The sequence below is a fragment of the Ambystoma mexicanum genome, chromosome 11 (genome assembly GCF_040938575.1).
Source record: "Ambystoma mexicanum isolate Mex_15411 chromosome 11, UKY_AmexF1_1, whole genome shotgun sequence".
Classification (NCBI taxonomy): domain Eukaryota; kingdom Metazoa; phylum Chordata; class Amphibia; order Caudata; family Ambystomatidae; genus Ambystoma; species Ambystoma mexicanum.
Window position 1 is genome coordinate 590783323 of NC_090934.1, and position 13665 is coordinate 590796987.

Consider the following 13665-nt stretch of genomic DNA (forward strand, 5'->3'; position numbering starts at 1 on the left):
GGTGGCTCATTATGTGTCAGGGAGGCCTTTTTTTTATAGAAGTTTTAGTTTGGAGTGTTATTATTTTGTAAGCTAGGGCATTTTGGATGCTAGTGCACCATTGTTTGGCTTTCGGTATATTATCAGGTGGAGGTATAGGTGTCATGATGCCCGCTCCCGGGGAGCCGGTTCAAGCCCTGCGTCCCCGAAAGCGGACATCCAGTCCCCAAGGAAGGACCCAGCAACCCCATATAGGGGCTCTTTGGACAGAGTCCTGGCGCCTATGGCGCCAGGCTCATAAAAGACATCAGTCCTTTCCTTGAGGCCTGACAGGAACTACTTTACCTGTGGGACTAATTTACCATCCGGGCGTGGTCGGGGAAGGATACATACCTGATTGGAGGAAGGATACATACCTGGAACTTCTTCCAAGGCTATTTAAACCCCACCCGAACAGCCACATGTGCTTCGCGTTGTTCTGCATCTAGCATCTGGACGCTCACCATGTCTGCTCCTGCATCCTGACTTCTGCCACGCCTGCCAGCATCCTGGATCACCTGCAAAGGAAGAGAAGAAGAGAACAGAAGAAGGAAAAGTCCTTACCTGCTAAATCCGCATCCCGGAGACATCTCGCCGACAATCCTGAAAAGGAAGACTTTTATTTAAAAGCTCATTGCGTCGATTGCTGCAGCGCCGCATTCCACTCACCTTTACAGGGCGCCTCCATGTTCAGCAGCGATCATCCGGATTCGCAGTCACGCCCCAGCGCCTAGGGAGAAAAAGACCAGAACAAAAGGTGAGAGAGAGAAGGGAATAAGGAAAGCTAAATCTCCATGCTAACTGTTGATTCATTCCCTCTTCATTTCGGGTCCGCGCCGCATCCTGGCATTTCCGGACCCCGGCCCCTAAGGAGAAAAAGAGACATCAGCGTTAATGAGCGAATGAAAAGACATTACCAAAAAACGCTCATTAAAGATTTACCTGATTTCTACAAGGATTTCACCTCTCATCTCGGGTCGGTGCCTGTTCCCCGGCCTTCCGTATCCCGGCCCCTATGGGGAAAAAGACACTAGCATTAGTACATTAATGCATGGACACAAGGGGAACCTCTTATCAAAAAACTTACCTGGAAGCCAAGCAAGTTTGGTTCTCACCAATCCGAAAATCCAGTGAAGTAACTGGATACCAACGCGCCCCTGCATCAGAAGCAGGATGGAGAGCTCGTCCTTCCAGACCCTAAGGTGAGACGCTACGAGGAATCACAGAAGGGTTTCGAGGAGGGTGAGAGGGGAAAGTGAGAGGCCGATTGCATTAGCCCGCAGACAGTTAATCCCCTATTTTCGCCTACAGAAGGATACTTCTGCGAGCCAGACAAGCCAGATTTGGGGGCCCGGTCCAGTCTTTCTTCGAACCCTGCACATCACCTTAGAAGAGGTCACAGCAGTGCGAACCAGGCCAGCGCCTCCGTGGGAGTCAGGTGAGCGTTACAGAACACGAAGCCTTCCTACAAATTCCCACCCAGGCGCTATGGAAAGTTCTGAGACTGATCAGTTGGCCCAATTACTGGGGGAATTACGGGCCGAAGTACATGCCGCTCGTCAAAAGACTAATGCCCTCAGGAGGGAATTAATAATATCAAAGGAAAGAACTGATGACCTGGCCAGACAGCTTTTGCAAGGTCAAGCTGGGCAAACTCCTCTACCCGGTTCCGGAGGGAACCCCGCTCCTGTGGTTTCCAGAAACCCTGTGCAGATTAATCTACCTGGAAACATGCCGCTGGCCCCACCCGTACGCTTTGCTGGGGACCCCAAACAATTTGCCGTATTCATGAATCAGTGTCGTTTGCACTTCCTATGCAGACCTGGGGCCTTCCCTAATGATCAGACCAAGGTAGCCTTTGTATTGTCATATCTCAGCGGCTGCGCTGTCGATTGGTCAGTTCCACTGGTTACTCAAGATGATCCGATTCTCCGTGATTTTCAAAGGTTTCAAGCAAGCATGGAAAGGTTATTTGCTCGACACTCTCAGGGGCAGGCTCTGGATGACAAACTTCTATCCCTGCGACAGGGCAATCAGGACCTCCTATCCTATATTGCAACCTTTAATAGACTAATTGTGGAAACGGGATGGCCAGAGGATAAAAGAGTCACGTTGTTTTATCGAGGCCTACGCGGAGAACTTAAAGATGTCTTGGCCCAAGTTGTAAATCCGCCCCAAGAATGCACAGAGTATATAGACTTAGTGGTCCAATTGGATCACAGACTTCAAAACAGAAAAGCAGATCGGTCCAGGTTTGAGACCCGGGTGTTGGTCAAGACCCATGCTAATCCCAAGGGAGTTGATGCCTCTGAGCCTATGCAAATTGGAGGGGTTAAAGGACCCTTAACTCAAAAGGAACGTGAAAGGAGGCGGCAGTTAAAATTATGTCTTTATTGTGGGAATTCTGGACACTTTCTACGAGAGTGCCTGGCAAAACCGCCCCGAAAGGCGGCAGGAGCCGCTGATAAAAACCATGAAGACTCTGTTTCGGGAAATGACTCCACCCGACAAGTGTAGGGGTCCGCTTGCCGAGCTTGAAAACTAACTCTCAGACCTCGCATTTCATTGTGCCAATGGTTCTCGTAGATCCAGAACAGCCTAAGCGGTTGCATGCAATAAAGGCATACATCGATAGTGGGGCTATTGGAAACTATGTGGATCGTGAATTGGTCTCTAGGATTAACCTCCCTCTCCGTCCTAAAACCAGCAAAGATGTCATCACCACAGTCGATGGAACTGAAATTGCCTCTGGACCGGTAACACATTCCACTACTGAGGTGACTCTTATTGGTCCCGACGGCCATCGGGAGGGTGTTGCGTTTGATGTAATCAAGGCTCCACAGTTTCAGGTTATTCTTGGAATCCCTTGGTTAGAGACACATAATCCTCGAATTGATTGGCGAGCTAAGAGAATAACCTTCCCGGATTGTACACAAACCTGCTACCCAGAAAACCTGAAGATTAATCTAGCATCTGTAACCTCTACCTCCATGCAACTACCTCCGGAATACCAAGATTTTCAGGACGTCTTCCAAAAAGAACAGGCCAACACGTTGCCTCCTCACAGATCGTACGATTGCCAAATCGATCTGGTGCCCGGTGCACAACCCCCTTGTAGCAGGATTTATGCCCTTATCGAACCTGAGAATCTACATTTGAGACAATATATGGATCAATACCTAGCTAATGGTTTTATTCGCCCGTCAAAGTCCCCGGCATCCTCGGCTTTGTTCTTCGTGGCCAAAAAAGAAGGCGTCCTTAGAACTTGTATCGATTACCGCGCATTGAACCAGATAACGTTTAAAAACCGTTATCCTCTGCCTCTGATCCCTGAACTCCTTGACCAGGTGAAGGACGCTTGCATATACACGAAGTTAGATCTCCGGGGGGCTTATCATCTGGTACGAGTTAAGGAAGGCGACGAATGGAAAACTGCCTTCCGTACTAAATACGGATTATTCGAGTACCAGGTGATGCCTTTCGGATTGTGTAACGCGCCGGCTGCCTTCCAATACTTCATGAATGATGTCCTTCGGGAACTCATCGATGTTTGTGTTGTCGTATATATCGATGACATTCTGGTGTACTCCTCTTTGGAATCTGATCACAGAAAACACGTCAGGGCAGTACTTGAAAAACTGCGCCAACATAAACTATTTGCTAAATTAGAGAAATGTGTTTTCCATACCACAGAAGTCGAGTTTCTAGGTTTCATCCTGACACCCAAAGGAGTCCGAATGGACTCAAGAAAAGTGGATGCCATCCTCAAATAGGTATCACCAATCTCAGTAAAAGGGGTTCAAAGCATGCTCGGCTTTGCCAATTTCTATCGCAGGTTTATCCCGGAAATTTCACGCGTTGTACAACCCATTACTGCACTCTTGAGGAAAAATAAACGTTTTGAATGGTCTGAAGAAGCCGAGCAGGCCTTTCAGGATTTAAAAGCTAAGTTTACCTCCGCACCTATATTGAAACACCCGTGTCCAGACCTCCCTTATGTCGTCGAGACTGATGCATCCAGCCTAGCCATGGGAGCTGTCCTGTCCCAAAGAGATCCCGAAACCAACCAATTGCATCCCGTAGCATTTTGGTCCAGAAAATTCTCGGCACCCGAGGTTAATTATGCAATCACGGACAAAGAACTGTTAGCCATTAAGTGCACTTTTAAAGCCTGGCGGCATTATCTGCTTGGCGCTCGACATACCATCACAGTGATCACTGATCACCGGAATTTACAGTATTTGAAAACCGCCAAGGCTCAGTCATCACGGCAGCTCCGATGGGCTTTGTTTTACGCTGAATTTGATTTCGTGATTACCTATCGACCTGGCTGCAAGAATGGCAAAGCAGACGCCTTATCCCGAATTGGAATGGGAGAATCTGATACAAACTCAGAACCAGTACCAATAATTCCCGAACAGAGGATTCTAGGCATGACTTCGTTACAGACGCTTGAAGACATTCAAGCCAGAGTGAAACAACTCCTGGACCCTACAACCTTACAGGATTGGCTACAAAAGGGATCAGACTTTACCATAGATAATGGTTTACCTTATTTCCAAGGACGCTTATTCCTGCCACATAAGGAATTACACGAACTAGTTATTTCCGGTTATCATGATACATTAATAGAGGGACACCCCGGTATTGCCAAGACAGAGGAAAAGGTGAAACGACAATTTTGGTGGCCCTCTTGGCGAAAAGATGTTAAATCTTTTGTGATGTCCTGTGGTGTTTGCGCCCAAAATAAGTCAAAAGAAAAGACCAGTCGGTCTCCTTCAACCTCTAGACATACCGCCAGCACCCTGGCACACCCTATCAATGGATTTTATTACGGACCTGCCTCCTTGTTCGGGGTACAATACTATTCTGGTAATTGTGGATTTGTTTTCCAAAATGGCCCACTTTATTCCTTTGAAAGGTTTACCTTCAGCTTCTGTCCTAGCCAAAGAATTCCTCGAAAATATTGTTCGGCTACATGGATTCCCATCTATACTAATCTCTGACCGGGGAAGCCAATTCATTTCCCACTTCTGGCGCAAGTGTTGTCAAATGGCGCAGATCGACGTAAGATTATCGACCAGTCACCACCCTCAGACCGATGGTCAGACCGAGAGGACAAATTAGACCCTTGAGCAGTACTTACGGTGTATGTTACAGCAATCTGAAAGCAACTGGAAAGACATTCTTTGGATAGCCGAATACGCATATAATAATTCGGTACACTCTGGAACTGGCCACAGTCCTTTTTATACTTTGTTTGGGCATCACCCTCGAACCTCAAACCTTGATTCACCTCAGAACCTCGGAATGCCTGCAGTAGAACATCTGCATTCTACAATTACCCAAGCCTTCAAAGAGGCAACAACGCAATTACAACAAGCCAAGAGAAAATACAAGGAGAATGCTGATCTACATCGGAGTGAAGCACCTCCGTATCAGATTGGGGATCAAGTGTGGTTAGCTACCAGACATTTACCACTCAAAGGGCCTCAAACTTTTAACCCAAAATATCTGGGACCTTATTCTATTACGGAAATAATTAACCCAGTGGCTGTTAAACTTGATTTACCAGCTAGTATGCGAATTCACCCTGTTTTTCATGTGTCACTTCTGAAACCAGTGGTACCCGGAACCCGACTACTCAAACCTCCAGAACCTATTCTAATAGATGGGGAGCCCAAATTCGAAGTGAAGAACATTTTAGACTCAAAAATGTTTAGGTCAAAACTGTTCTACCTAATTGATTGGAAGGGGTACAGACCTCAGGAGAGGTCGTGGGAACCCAGCGACCATGTGCATGCACCTCGATTAGTCAGGAAATTCCACCGACTCTTCCCAGACAAACCAAAACCCCCGGAGGGAAGAACCTTGGGAGGAGCCTTGGGGGGGGAGTGCTGTCATGATGCCCGCTCCCAGGGAGCCGGTTCAAGCCCTGCGTCCCCGAAAGCGTACATCCAATCCCCAAGGAAGGACCCAGCAACCCCATATAGGGGCCCTTTGGACAGTGTCCTGGCGCCTATGGCGCCAGGCTCATAAAAGACATCAGTCCTGGCGCCGTAGGCGCCAGGCTCATTATGGGAGTGCTTGGGTGCACTTGCCTGATGCAGACCATGCTGCAGGATCCCGGCCTCCTTGAGGCCTGACAGGAACTACTTTACCTGTGGGACGAATTTACCATCCGGGCGTGGTCGGGGAAGGATACATACCTGATTGGAAGAAGGATACATACCTGGAACTTCTTCCAAGGCTATTTAAACCCCACCCGAACAGCCACACGTGCTTCGCGTTGTTCTGCATCTAGCAGCTGGACGCTCACTGTGTCTGCTCCTGCATCCTGACTTCTGCCACGCCTGCCAGCATCCTGGATCACCTGCAAAGGAAGAGAAGAAGAGAATAGAAGAAGGAAAAGTCCTTACCTGCTAAATCCGCATCCCGGAGACATCTCGCCGACAATCCTGAAAAGGAAGACTTTTATTTAAAAGCTCATCGCGTCAATCGCTGCAGCGCCGCATTACACTCACCTTTACAGGGCGCCTCCATGTTCAGCAGCGATCATCCGGATTCGCAGGCACGCCCCAGCGCCTAGGGAGAAAAAGACCAGAACAAAAGGTGAGAGAGAGAAGGGAATAAGGAAAGCTAAATCTCCATGTTAAGACTTACCTGTTGATTCATTCCCTCTTCATTTCGGGTCCGCGCCGCATCCTGGCATTTCCGGACCCCGGCCCCTAAGGGGAAAAAGAGACATCAGCGTTAATGAGCAAATGAAAAGACATTACCAAAAAACGCTCATTAAAGACTTACCTGATTTCTACAAGGATTTCACCTCTCATCTCGGGTCGGTGCCTGTTCCCCGGCATTCCGTACCCCGGCCCCTATGGGGAAAAAGACACTAGCATTAGTACATTAATGCATGGACACAAGGGGAACCTCTTATCAAAAAACTTACCTGGAAGCCAAGCAAGTTTGGTTCTCACCAATCCGAAAATCCAGTGAAGTAACTGGATACCAACGCGCCCCTGCATCAGAAGCAGGATGGAGAGCTCGTCCTTCCAGACCCTAAGGTGAGATGCTACGAGGAATCACAGAAGGGTTTCGAGGAGGGTGAGAGGGGAAAGTGAGAGGCCGATTGCATTACCCCGCAGACAGTTAATCCCCTATTTTCGCCTACAGAAGGATACTTCTGCGAGCCAGACAAGCCAGATTTGGGGGCCCGGTCCAGTCCGTCTTCCGAACCCTGCGCATCACCTTAGAAGAGGTCACAGCAGCGCGAACCAGGCCAGCGCCTCCGTGGGAGTCAGGTGAGCGTTACAATAGGGGATTCCAATTCCCTTACGATAGCAAATAGTTCCTTCGTGTTGGAACTTGCATTGGAGATCTTTTTGTTGAAAAAGGTTTTTTTTTGTGAGTAAAATTAATTTTTGTAGTTGACAGCGAAGTGTTTAAGTTGCGATTTGTTTTCTTCAGATGGGGTATGCCGCCATTGAGAGTCTAGTTTCCTCTTTTGCATTCTTAGTTCTTTTAGGTGAGGGCTGAACCAGGCATTGAGATGTGCTTGTTGGTTACTTTTGCGTGGCTTCAAAGGAGCAATTGTATCTAGGGCTATCTTTATAGCGTTATTGTGACTCTCCACAGGGAATTCAGGATCCAAGTTATTGGGTAGAGCATTGATGGTAGGGAGTAGGAGTGGCAGGATATTGTCTGGTGTGATTTATTTTTTATCTAGAGGGTAAGGGTGTTGCCATAGGTTTGTCTTTGGTAATCTGTTTATCCAAGGTGAAAGAGAAGTTGATTAGGTGGTGGTCTGTCCATTGTTGTGGGGTGATTTTAGTAACAGTGGTATCACAGTTCAGGATGGCAACCCAATCGAGAGTCTTTCCTTTGTCGTGTGTTGGGGTGAGGACTTTTTGAGTTAGAACATGTTCAGCTAGCATGGTGGCTATAGATTGGGATGGTTTGTCAATTAAATCCTAAATTAAGATCACCTAGTAATAGGAGTTGCGAGGAGTCTCTGGTATTGTTGGCTAAGAGGCTAGATAGGTCCTCCTCAAAGGTAACGGTGGTTCCAGGTAGCCTATTTATTAAATACATTGTTAATGTGCAGCAGTTAGAGATGGGCAATTTAGCTGTGAGTCGTTCACATGATTTGAGGGGAGGCTGTGTGAGAAGTCTTAAAGCAAGGTTAGTTTTAGCTATAATGGCAAGAGTGCCTCCTCTGCTGTTGGGTCTGTCCATTCTAATTAGTTGGTAGTTTTCTGGAATGGCTAGGGAAAGCGCTGGACCTGCTGCTTCGTGCAGCCAGGATTCAGTGACTGCCAGAATGTCAAGGTCATCAGAAATTAAAATATCAGCTATTTCTGTGGCATGGGCCACTAAGGATCTGGCGTTGATCCATGCTTCAGATATCGTGATTGAATTAGGCATATTCTAAAGTTTTATGGGATGGGAATGAGTCTAGGTTGGTAAGTGTTAACACAAGGTGTGGTTAGATTGGATGGTAGCGCAGGGTGATGTAAGGTGGATTTATGTTGGGCATTGAGGTCCTTGTTACTGTAACCTGTGGGTTCATAGAGGCAGGGTAATCTAGCTCGGAGTCTATAATTTCTGTACAAAGTGGGGCATGGAGCATATTTAGAGCAGGACATGATTAAGCCAATTAGTGGTAGGGTAAGGCACAACAGAGATCATCTGCGTCTTTCTGTCTGAGGCACATCGCTATGAGAGGGCAAGGAGTGGTAGAAAAACAGGTTAGTTCAGCATAAGCCGGTGCGTATAGTTCACAGTAGGCTAGTCCCACATGGGCTAAACAGGTGAATAGCAAATCGGGTAACTGGTCAAAGGCAGGGTGCATACAATCAAAATAGGCTAGACCCACATGGGCTAAACATGTGAACAGCAAATCAGGGTAATTGGGCAAAGGCAGTCACATACGATTAAATTAGGCTAGTTCCACATAGGCTAAACATGGGAGGGCGGATCATGGAATATAAGACTTGTAATTATGTCATAGATTGTGATCAAGTTAGTACAATCAAATCAACTGGGCGAGAGGCTAGTTTGGCTCTCCTGTATCTGGGTAGGGAAATCGTAATATACATAAATCAGGCTATACATTCATATCTACTCAAGGAGAGCCACAAAGGTGGAGTCTGTGACTAAGTACACGAGGATTCCCTCCCACAACGGTGACTCCCCCTACTCTAGAAGTCAATAGTTGTCCTGTGTTTGCGCTCTGCTGTATTTGCATGGGTGGGTTCTGTGACTGCCCTTGCAGTGGATTCAATGGTGCTTGCTGTGATTGCAAAGTCTGTTGCGTTTGCGGCACTTGTGCTTGATACACGGTCTGATCTTGGGCGAACATCTCCCTACTTTGTGGGCTATATGCTGAAGGATAAGCTGCCCCCCCTCTAGAGAATTGCCCATTCTGTACATACCCTTGGCTCCACATTTTTGCACAATGTGCCCTGTCATTCCACATGTCCAGCACACAGGAAGGAATCTCTAACTTGCCCTCCCTGCATGCTGATTATCTTTTTGCATATTCTGAAAGCCACCTTGGTTATTCTGAAAATGTCCCTGATTATTCTGAAAGCCTCCTCTTCTACGGAAGTCTCCCGTGCCTTTTGGCATAAATCTGTTCCCTCCTTGATCCGACTGCCATTGGTTATTCACCTGTGGCACACCTTTTGCCTGCTGTGTTACTGGCCCTTCTCCACTAGTCATCATCACCCCTTCTATAGCATACTTTGACAGCTTCTTCTGGACTAACTTAGCTTCCTCGATCTTCCTAGCATCTTCTCTCTTTTGATTTTTCTCCTGTAACAGTCAGCAATGATGCGTAATGGTCAGCAGTATTTCTGGCCATGGCTTTGCCTCCATACCCACCAGCTTCTTGAGCTGTCTCTGTACCTGGTCTGGCAATCCCTGACACAAAATATGATAGAATACAGGTATTGATTTTCCCCATGGCTCTTGAGTTTCCAAAGAACACTGCTCTTGAAAATTCAGAATGTATGCAAGCGGATCTTCGCCTTACGGCAACTTACGAGCCATAGTTATGCCCATATTTGATGTATCAGGATATTGTACTCTAAGTGCTTTCCTTGCTGCTGCTCTACAATTATTAAACGGCACCCCATCATGCGCTGTGTTCTGTGGTGTGACACTTGTGCATCCTGCTCTCGTCCAAATGTCGTCATCCCTTTCCCCAAGAATAGCTGGTAGAAGACCCTCAATGTCCCCTATAGCTAATGTGTTTCTTCCTGTCATTTTCTCTAATTCATAGATCCATTTCCCAGCGCCCATAGTCAAACTCGGAGTTATCCTTATTCATCTGGGGCCACAGGATATACGGTGGTGCGGCCCCTCCTTTTTCTAATAACGGAAACTGTGAAATCCCCAAATCACAATAATCTCCCATTGTCTGCCTGTTCATAGCAGGGACAATGGCACCTGATCACTTTCTTCCTGGTAATGCCCTCAGCATGCTCACATATGGTGTTGATTCCCACCTCTCATTCTTAGGTCGCCCTGGCCGCGCCATGGACTCTGGCGTCCATTCTTTAGGCATGTCCAAGTCTGACCACCTCACTTCCTTGTCTGTCTGAAAACATCCCTCGGACCACACAGAGTATCTCCCTCCTCCCCAGGGAAGGTTTCCCTTTCTTCGTCTGACATATCTTGTCCCCATCTTGTATGACTGTCCTCCTTCTCGTCTCTGTTTAAAGAAAGCCTGTCCAAAGACAGAGCTCTATGCTCGAGGATAAACAGGCCTCCCTCCTTTCCTCGTGACTGGGCACTTTCAGACCGATCGTCTTTCCCTCTATTTCTCGATTCACCTTTTGTCCTCATTTCCTGATAAGCCTTCTCGATTCTGTCTCCAATGCTTCCTATTTCAAAATCCTCCTCGAGATTTACTCGAGAGGATCCTGGCATAGGTTCTTGTGCTTGGAGGAACTCCTCTATGTCCTCCCATGGCAATACTGGATTTGGTTCCATTAGCTCTTTCTCAATGCGATCAATGTCGTGTGCTCTCTTCCTTCTCTTTTGTTCCATTTCCTCATCAAATTCTCTTTGCTTCCTTACTTCCTCCCTAATCCTTTCCTCTTCCTGTCTTTTCGCTTCCCTTCTTTCATTTGCCCTATGCACCTAGTCATCTCTGCATCTTTGTATTCTTTTATCTCTTAATTTTTGTTCTTCCTCTTCTTCCCTTTTCTTTTCTGGGCCTGTCTCATTCTTTGATTGCTCTCTGCCTATTGTCATATTTTCTTTGTTCTTCCTCTCTTTCTTCCTTTCTTAACTGTTCTTACTGATACATTTGTTCCCGTCTTTATCTACTCTTCGTTTTAGCCTGGTCTTCTTTCAAACATTTCTCTCATTCCCTGTCTTTTTTATCTTGCTTGTCTTGATCTTCCCCTTGCCGTACTTTCTCAATGCTTTTCCCATCAAATTTGAGCAATATCTGACCGCCCATCCTTTCGTTCTGTATGAGCACTATCTCGTCAGCTTTGTCCTTTTCTCCTTTCAATCTATTAATTTCTCGTTCTATATCTAGAGTCATACTTGGCCGTTCACTTCTTTCTTTGTCCCGTAAGACTTTAGAGATCACATCCCTTTCTGGAGTTTTTTCTGGACTCTCGTCACTGCTACAAGCAGGCCGCTCATGGGTCAGATTACTGTATCCTGCCACTGCTTTAAGCTCCCTTAATGGATACACGCCTTCATCCTTTGTACTATCGCCATTTACTTCAGGCACGGTAGGGGGAGCATAAGGCTCCGCACCCCCCTCTTTACACTGGTTAAGCATCCTGTCTTCAGGTGGCAGGCCTTCCAGTTCCTACTGGTATATCTTCCAAAGCTCCAGGCTAGCTAACCTTTTTTGTATTTGTATTTGTATTTGTATTTAGTTTATTTGTAAAGCGCAACCAGGCCCGGAGGCATACGGGCGCATATTCTTAACATACAATGTTACAGTTACAGTACAAGACAAATGGATGAAACCAGCTCCCCCTGTTTACAGAAGGATACAAAGTGGAACTGGAGTCGCAATAAGACATAAATACCCTACAGTATAGGAATATACAGTGCTGCACAGGATTCAGAGGGGAACTGAATCACAATAAAACATCATACATACACTAAAGTGCAGGAATATACAATGAAGTAAAGTGACCGCAGGGAGTTAGGCAGCCAAGCCATAACACAGTACATCACATATTCTGAGTGAGGAGCCAAGATTTCGTTTTATTCTTGAAAGAATGGAATGAAGACTCATTACTGATGGCAGTAGGAATGGAGTTCCAGAGCTTTCTGGGCAAGACAGGGAAGCTCACACCTCCGGCTTTTTGAAGTTTGAATCTGGGTAAGGAAAGGCTATGTATTTGTGCAGATCTCAGAGGTCGAGTGGACGTGTGGAGAGTGAGGCGGTTAGATAAGTAGGTGGGGGCTTTATTGGCTAGGCATTTATGCATCAGGACTAACGTTTTCAGGGAGATTCTGTGTTTGACTGGTAGCCAACGTAGATCAGTTCTGGCATTGGAGATTTGGTGGTGCCTAGGAATATTGAGCACCGCTCTAATGACATTATTCTGGGTAGTTTGTAATTTGTTGATGTTAGACAGGCTGGTCCCCAAGTAGAGGGCACTCCGGTGGTCAATCTTAGACATGATAAGTGTTCTAGCCAAGGTAATGTAGTTAGTGGAATTCAGAAAAGGCCTGCAGGCCGTAATGAGTTTGCAAGTATAGGCCGAAGCCGACCTTACTGCATTAGTTTGTCTGTTCAATGATAGAGCTGAGTCAAGATAGCCCCCTAATGTTTTAGGGCCTCATTACGACTTTGGAGGTAGCCATGGCGCTATTAGCACCATGGCTGCCTCCAAAATCGTGTCCAGGTCCGGTCTTGTGGAGAGGGGACTTACCAGGACATTCCGCCCTAGGCGGACCCGGTAAATCCCCATTCCAAATCATTCCCCATTCCCATTTGAGCCCCCATAGGGCTCAATGAGAAGGGGGAAGTCTCTAATAACGGGCCTGCTAATTGTGGGCCAGTTATTAGCTCCAAAGTCCCTTAACAGGTCCCGTAAAGAACATGTGGTCAGACCGCACGTCCTTTACGGTTCCTGGTAAGGGACCTTGGAATTGGGTGGTAAGGGATTACCGGCACCGGTCTCCTTACTGCCCAACTTGTAATGAGGCCCTTAGTGTCCTTAGAGACCTTGATGATGTTGCCATCCATTGTGAAAGACTTAAAAGCTTGGTCTAGTTTATTAAGACGTTGAGTTGATCCTAGAATAAGGAGCTCAGTCTTGTCATCATTGAGGCAAAGTTCATGTTGAGCCATCCATGCCTGAATAACCAGGTAGATGTCATTGAAGGATTTGGTGTCAACTGTGTGATCCCTGTGATAGGGACGAGTATCTGGGTGTCATCAGCATAATTAGTGTATGAGACACCAGATAATCAAGAATATCGCAGGAACCTTGTGGTACACCACAGTGAATGGGAGAAGGGGCTGTGGAGGCTGTAGGGGAAAAGACCCTCATGGATCAGTTACTTAGAAAAGAGTTGATAGATGCAGTGGCAGAGTCCGAGAAATGTGCAGCGGATTTGAGATGCTGGCATAGGATTTGGTGATTGACCAGATCAAAT